Source organism: Pithys albifrons, chromosome 3, assembly GCF_047495875.1.
Source record: "Pithys albifrons albifrons isolate INPA30051 chromosome 3, PitAlb_v1, whole genome shotgun sequence".
In the NCBI taxonomy this organism is placed as follows: Eukaryota; Metazoa; Chordata; class Aves; order Passeriformes; family Thamnophilidae; genus Pithys; species Pithys albifrons.
The window spans coordinates 56,641,723-56,649,037 of NC_092460.1; positions in this window are offsets into that span (position 1 = coordinate 56,641,723).

Genomic DNA, 7,315 nt, shown 5'->3' on the forward strand with positions numbered 1-7,315 from the left:
TGGGGAGACTGAGGAATGAGGGCACAAGGATGTGTCTTGGCACTGTGCTTCACCCCAGCCTGCTCTTTGCAGTGTTGCCTCTCATTGCCATCCCATCCCACTCCTGGGGCTCTGGTGTCACCCCTCCTTGCTTGCTGCACTCATCAGCCCCATGGATGAGGGCACAGTGCTGAGGACCTGACCCCGAGGAGCAATGGGATGTGTTTTGTTCTGCTTAGTTGTCTTTAAACTTTTTTTCCTGATGGACCTGGAGCCCAGTAAAAGCCAGTCTGGCTCCGTGGGAAGAGAAACAGTGTTGTTCTACTGCTAACACAGTGATGTCAGTGAAATTATAAATTATGGTAAGAAAAGTCTTAATGTTGTGTTTTGTCTGACTCCACCGTTGCCACTCCCATTGCTTCTAGCACCTCCTTTTGACACACTTGGAAGGGATTTCATGACGTTTTTTTCTGGCAAATATCTATGGATACTCTATAACAGGCTTTCTTGTAAGGACAGCAAGATCAAACAAATAAAATACAGTTTAGACAAAACTAGAATTAGAACTTACATATAAATGGGCAAGACACTGAACTGTGGTATTTTTATTGCCCTTCCTAACACAGATGAAGAAGTAGATCCCTCATCTGCTGCTCATCACCTCACATGTTCAACACGGGGAAACCCCTGGAAGCTTGCCACCATTTCGGATGTAAGGGCTGAGAAAATAATTTGGCATCTAGCAAATGGAAAGGACTAGTAGGTGTCCAGCCTTCCCTCAGGACTGTGGTGGAGGAGGCACACTTCACTGGGATTGCCTGAGCTGAGCGTGGACTTCCTTACCAAGAAGAAACTGCAAAATCTTCCCTGTTAACTCCACACTAATTCTCAAGCTGTAAGAAAAAAGTAAGTTGCATGAAGTATTGCTAATGAAACAGAAACGTGAGCCACAGGCACACTGACTGTGGAAACAAAGTATGTTTAAATATTTTCATTAAAATAATAAATAATATGAAAATTATAATAGAATTCATAAAATTATTAGTAAGCTACAGACTTGCTAGAAAACATTGTTAGACAAGGAGAAAAACCAAATCCCACATTGTTTCCTAAAGTAAACAAACCCTTAGAACATTGCTTATGAGATTTATGTTTCCTAAACATAGGACATGCCAGTAATGGAAAGTAAAGAACTTATGTTATGGAAGCCTCTTACTTTTCATAGTTTTCAAAGACTTTTTATAAGCTTCCACTGCCTATAAAGGTTTTTCACACAAGACACTATGTGATTAGCTGTTGAAACTCTGGTTCAGCCAATTTTGGAAGACTAGTACCCAAGTAGAAATTGATAAAAACCACCCAAGAGACAGAAAAAAATCTATGATGGGACTCTTACAAGGAGGAAGTAAAATTATCCCTACAATCGATTTTTTAACTTTTTAAAATTTTAAACTACAGTGTTATAAGATCAGTGAAAAACAATATGTATTTGACTTAAGCTCAACAATATGAAAAATATTTTTCTGTAAAAGACCCTGACAATTTCTAAAGCTTTTGCAATTCCTTTTTTCAGAATGAATGGCCTTTCCAGATCAGTTGTGGAGAATGAGAAAGATATTCTAAAAATTGAAACGTTACAAGATAAAACACTGCTTTGTCATAAAATGACAGCTAGATAGTAATTTATTGTTTAATGCAATACTAAATTTTGCCTATGGCAATCATTGCTGCACATTAATTTTTCACAAAATTCCTGCCCTGGAGTACAGAAAGTCCTCCTTTATCAGCAGGTTTCAGTTTACTTTTATGATTATTTGAATCTAGACCTCATGCTCTATACTATTCAAGTTAAATTTGGAGTCATTATGTTCCTTTTAGCGCTTTTCTCTTCTCATCACCACCTAGAGGTGCCAAAAGCAGTTTTATAGTTTCTGCATAAAAACAGAAAAGAGCAGTTGTTGATTCTCTCCTCTGATAAATTCATGTTGTTTATTGAACTAGTCCTACAGGAACTAAATGGCAAATGCTGCACAATGGTGTTAATCCACTTTCTTGGATGAATGTGGGACAAGTCAGGGAAAGAACAAGGAAAGTTCACAGTTGTATGACATGCTTGAACCCATGAAGAGAATATCAGAATCTTGGCATCCATATACTTCTTATAAGGATCCAATAATTACCCTTACTCTATACCTTACCTATTTGTTTAAATGATACTTTATTCACAAGAGCCTTCTGAAAAGGATTTTTTTTCTTCTGAAAAGGAAAATCCTTCTGAAAGGATTTTACAATTGCTACAGCATCTGTTTCAGACAGCTAGGGAAAATATTGTAAGCCTAAAGCAACTGAGCAGAAGGGTGTTGTGGTTGAGCACTAGAAAATTTCTCAGTTCTCTCTTGAGTCTTTCCAGGTGAAGTAATCCTCCTCTTAAGGAAAAAATCCTTTGTTTTTTATCCTCTTCTGATCCTTTCACCTAAGAAGCTGTGAAGAGACATATCTATAGGGATAGCTAAGCTATCTATGTTAGATCAGCTGCATATTCATGTTCTCAGCTGAGCAAGCCAAGAAAAAATTATGGCAAAGGAGAGAAAAAAGTTTGCATGTAAGATAATGGTCAGGGACACAGCATCATTTCTAAGCCACAGGCTGTTTATAGGCATTTGTTTGTTGTTATTGCTTTTTTGAAAGAGAGATATTAAATTCTGAGTCTTACCCATGCAATATTAGCAAGCTGTCACAGGTAGAGATGGTAATTATAAGGCTTCATTCATTGAGAAAAATGTTGAAAGCCTGAAGGGCATGGTTTCTTGGTGTTGTATAATTGTACTTCCTTCTCGTAAACGGGTGGTGCTTATTTCCCATAACTGACTGGAAAGCATAGATAGTTACCTTTAGCAGACCCAAAACACTACCCATTCATGACAGGGGAAAGAGTTTCATAGTCCTCACTGAGTGATGCTGGATTGGGTTCATAAACACTGCCAAATAAAGCATTTAAGCAAGCAAATGGATTTATTGCTCTAAATAGGAACATTCATGCTCTTTTCTATGGTAACTATTGACATCAAAGATTATCTGTACATCTACATGAACAGTAAGTCAGGTACTAGAACTGAATTGAAAACACCTCATTTGGAATGAAAAGATAAAATTCTGTAGTGGGACAATACTGAGTTGAGGGCCCCACCAGATGAGACCCTTGTACCTTCAAGCCATTATTCAAATTGATTAGGCGGCAGCAATCTTCCTTTCTCAGGCTTTTCTTTAGTTTTGAGCTTCCTTATCTGCTTTTGCTTTTTTCCAGGGTACTTTTAGGCCTTTTAATAAACTGTCACCTGTATTTAGCTTCCAGAAACAGATCTAACCTTCCTCACAAAATCCTCCTCAACTTCAGAGCACTCCCTCTCACATCTCTCTTGTGATGAATACTCCAGTTTCAGGGATACAACATCACAGATGCAGACTTTACCCAGGATCCTGTACAGAAGTTTGAAGAAAAATGCTAAAGCTTTAGTCTTCCAACAGTCTTTTATTCCTTATGATTAAATTTGTAAGGAAATGAACATTCTCTCTCTAGCACATTTGTAATTTTCTGGTAATCTGTTTAATTTCATTTCTTGATCTAATCTGGTAATTCTTTTCCACATCTTTCCACCTGCTCTTTAAAAAGATGTATCAGTTTGGCTTGGCTGCCGTGCCAAGCCCAAGCTGCCCCCCTCCCCTCCCCTCCCCTCCCCTCCCCTCCCCTCCCCTCCCCTCCCCTCCCCTCCCCTCCCCTCCCCTCCCCTCCCCTCCCCTCCCCTCCCCTCCCCTCCCCTCCCCTCCCCTCTTTTAAGCGAGGGGGGGAAAAAAAACCCGAACCACCAAGTGCCCGAGAGAAGCCTGAACAAAACTGAATTATCTCATAATATATATATTTTCAGATATTTACAATTATATGTACAATTTGTACATACAACAGGGAACTCCTGAGAGGAAAAGGGAAAAAGGAGGGAGAAACAGGGACAAAGGAGGGACACAGAACAAAGTACAACCAAACCCCCAAAACCACAGAGCTAACAAAAAAAAACCAATCTCACCCACTTCTCTCAAGAGAAAGCCAGCTCTCTCTCTGATCTCCTCTATGGCAGATAATGGCTGTCATTGGAACAGGCCTCAGGCTCTGATAAGTGAGACCATCGCACAGACCAACTGCTCCCAAACCTCGCCGGAAGAAGAAGAGAGGGAAACTTTCTATCTCTCTCTTATTCATATTCCCTTGTTACATAAAAAAACCAGTATTAAATACCTGGGAAATGGGCATTTCCTTAGTTACAACTGGTTACTACGGAAGGCCTGGATCAAAACTATCACAAACGAGCAGTTAGACAACTTGTATCCTTTTTAGGAGTTTTCTAATTAATCTAATTCAAAGATTATAGTCTCTGCCCAAATACCCTATTGCTTATCTCTTACTTTTCTCCCCAAGGTTCAGTCAATTGCAGGTAGTCTCCAGGACTGGTTTGTGTGACTGGACAATCATAAGTTTATAACTATCATCATTCTTCTAATGAAAGCTCTCTCCTGTGATTTTAGCTCAAGATGGAGGAAGCTGGTAATAGCAAAGAAAAACTCCTTCCTCCTCTTTACTGTCCCATTCAACATAGCAGTAGAAACACTTCAGCACATACCTGGCAAAAGTCCTCCCTGTCAGGCAAAATTAATTAATAATGTGCTTATTCCTCAGATCCTTGCCTTAGGTATTAATAAACAAATAAAGTCCAAGAAAAAGCAAAAGAATGTATTTAATACTGCTTTATTTGGAAATTTGGATAGGAAAAACACAGACAGTTGTCAGGAAGTTACCAGTTCATCCATGTTACAGGGTTTGAAGTTGTGGGGATAGGGATTCATCACCTCAAGCAGGGTCTGTCTGGAGCTGTTCTGAGAAGGACACAGTTAGAATTTTAAGCTTAATGTCACAATTTGACTCTTAATCAGCTTGATTAAAAGCTTTTTCGATGGTACTGTATATTTAATAACAACTCAGAGTAGTGTCTCCTAAAACACATGGGGTGAGCAAAACCTGAGGGCTCTTCCCTGGTATTCCAGCTGGCTGATAAATTTGAAAACAAACCTCAGTCTGCTCCACAAAGGTGTACTCAATGCATTTCATCACCTCCCCATTTATTCATTCATGGGGCCTGTGCCCCATGAGTCAGAGTCTGTAGAATCCCATAATAGTTTTTCTCGTGAATTTTCTAAATTTGAGCAAAAACTTTATGGAAATGAATCTTTAGCTGTATACCTCTGACCAGGCACCATAGGTTCAGTCCTGAGAGCAGTGGTCCTATGGTTCCCATCAAATGTTTTTTGCTATTGTTTCACTGCAGAAGGCTCAGAGCAGGATGTAATCTCAAACTATTTCAAAATCTGAAGGGAATCTGACTTTGGAAGAATCATGGGCAGAAGACAAGATGGCTTAGTTCACATGGAGGTTTGCAAGAGCTCTTCACAAGGCCTGTGTCAAAATGTAAAAGTATGTAAAACTTGCACTCCTGAGCTGTTGCATTCCCAGAGGCCTGGAGTGGAGCAGCTCATGCGAAACACAGACCATCTTCTGCCACATGGGCAGTGCACAGCTCCCAGACCAGAGCTGAAGCATGTCTCCTACCCTTGAGAGGTCCAGGGCAGGTTGGCACAGAAATCACTTGTTCACCCTCTGGAGTCATGCTATTTTGTCCCAGATCAGCAGGACATGTGCCAGGCTGGTCTGGTGACTCACATCATCCTCAGCCATAACTCCCCCTGACAATGGCAGGAATTGCCCACCAGCTGATCAGCCTAACAGGAAAAGAGCAAAAGTTTGAAACCTCTGAAAGGGCTGGTTACATGCCAAGGCAGATTTCAATCTTGCTTGTAGGCAAGTCTGTGTAGACATAACAAAAAGCAGCTTTCTTGCATTCAGTCAGTCCTCCCATGGAGCTTATCTCTGTCTGGTAATACAATCAAAAATATTTTATTTTACTTTTCTCTTGTGAGAATGAGACTAAGCACAGGCACCTGTGACCTCTCTAAATACCTTAGCATAGACTAAGCATTTTATCCTTTTTAAACTGTTCCATTTTCTAATTTAAAGAGCCATGGCATTAGTCTATTGTAATTCTATTTTAGAACAGAAAAAAAGAAAAGAACAACACCCTTAGAAAAGTAAAATACATTATAGTCTCAAAGTTCTGGTGAACACACCACTGTGTGCAGACAAAGCTAAACGAGGTCTCTGCTTGGGTTCGCAGTCTGCACCTTATATGGGCCAGACTGCAGCAGCAATGTGAGCAGGAGCTAGTTAGTCTTGTATGTAGGGGGATGTGCAGCGAGAGGGTTTTTCGTGTCCCCACAGCCAGCCCTGATGTGACCCCAGGTTTGGGTTTCTAGTCGCAATGTGCGTCTTTCTCATAGAGATACCGCCATGCACTAAGGTTAAAAACTGGAACGTACGAGCAACTTTATTCAGGGGGTAAACATCTTATATAGGTTTTTGAGGGGTACATGCAAACCGGGGCGGCTTTGGATAGGCTGAGGATCTTTGTTCATGTGGTGGAGGGGTTCTCCCATTGGCTGGAAGGTAGCTAGCATGAGGTGTTCACGCGGCGGACATCAGACCCTGGCGCCGATGGGTCTGGCCCCCTTGCTTGCTCTGGGATTGTTTACTACTTTTTGGCTGCCCCAAGGTCACCCTGACCTTGCCAGCAGCTCCTAACATGGGGAGTGCACACCAGGGGCTGGGGCCAAACCTCTCCTACACTTGTATCCATGTGTCTAGCACACCTATATCATATAACTTGAGTGTCTTATCTTCCTTCTCTCCTTGAGAGCAAACGGAAAAACAGAAATATCCTGGGGACAATGAAACAAGAAATGTGTAAAATGTAAGGTATTTTTGCAGACTACAGTTTGACTGTTTTAGGCTACAGTTTGACTGTTTTGTGAGTGCCAGGAATTTTATGAATGAACTCTTTATGGTGTTCAACCAATAAACCTCCAACATTTGGAGGTGGAGGCTCTTATTACTGCTGCTCTTTTCTTTCTTTTTTTTTTTTTGTTTTTCAGTGTTTCATTTCAAATACTTTCAGGGTGACAGGAGAAATTATAGAGTTCAGATCTTTGTGAACATTACTACTCTTACACGTGGCTCATCTATATCACTTAACCACAAAATTCAGTATCAATATTTTTGAGACAATGTGTACTTAACATTTTTTGTTTTTGTTTTTTTTTTGTGTTTTTGTTTTTGTTTTTGTTTTTGTTTTTGTTTTGTTTTTTGTCAGGTGATAATTGATTATTCCCATGAATCGGG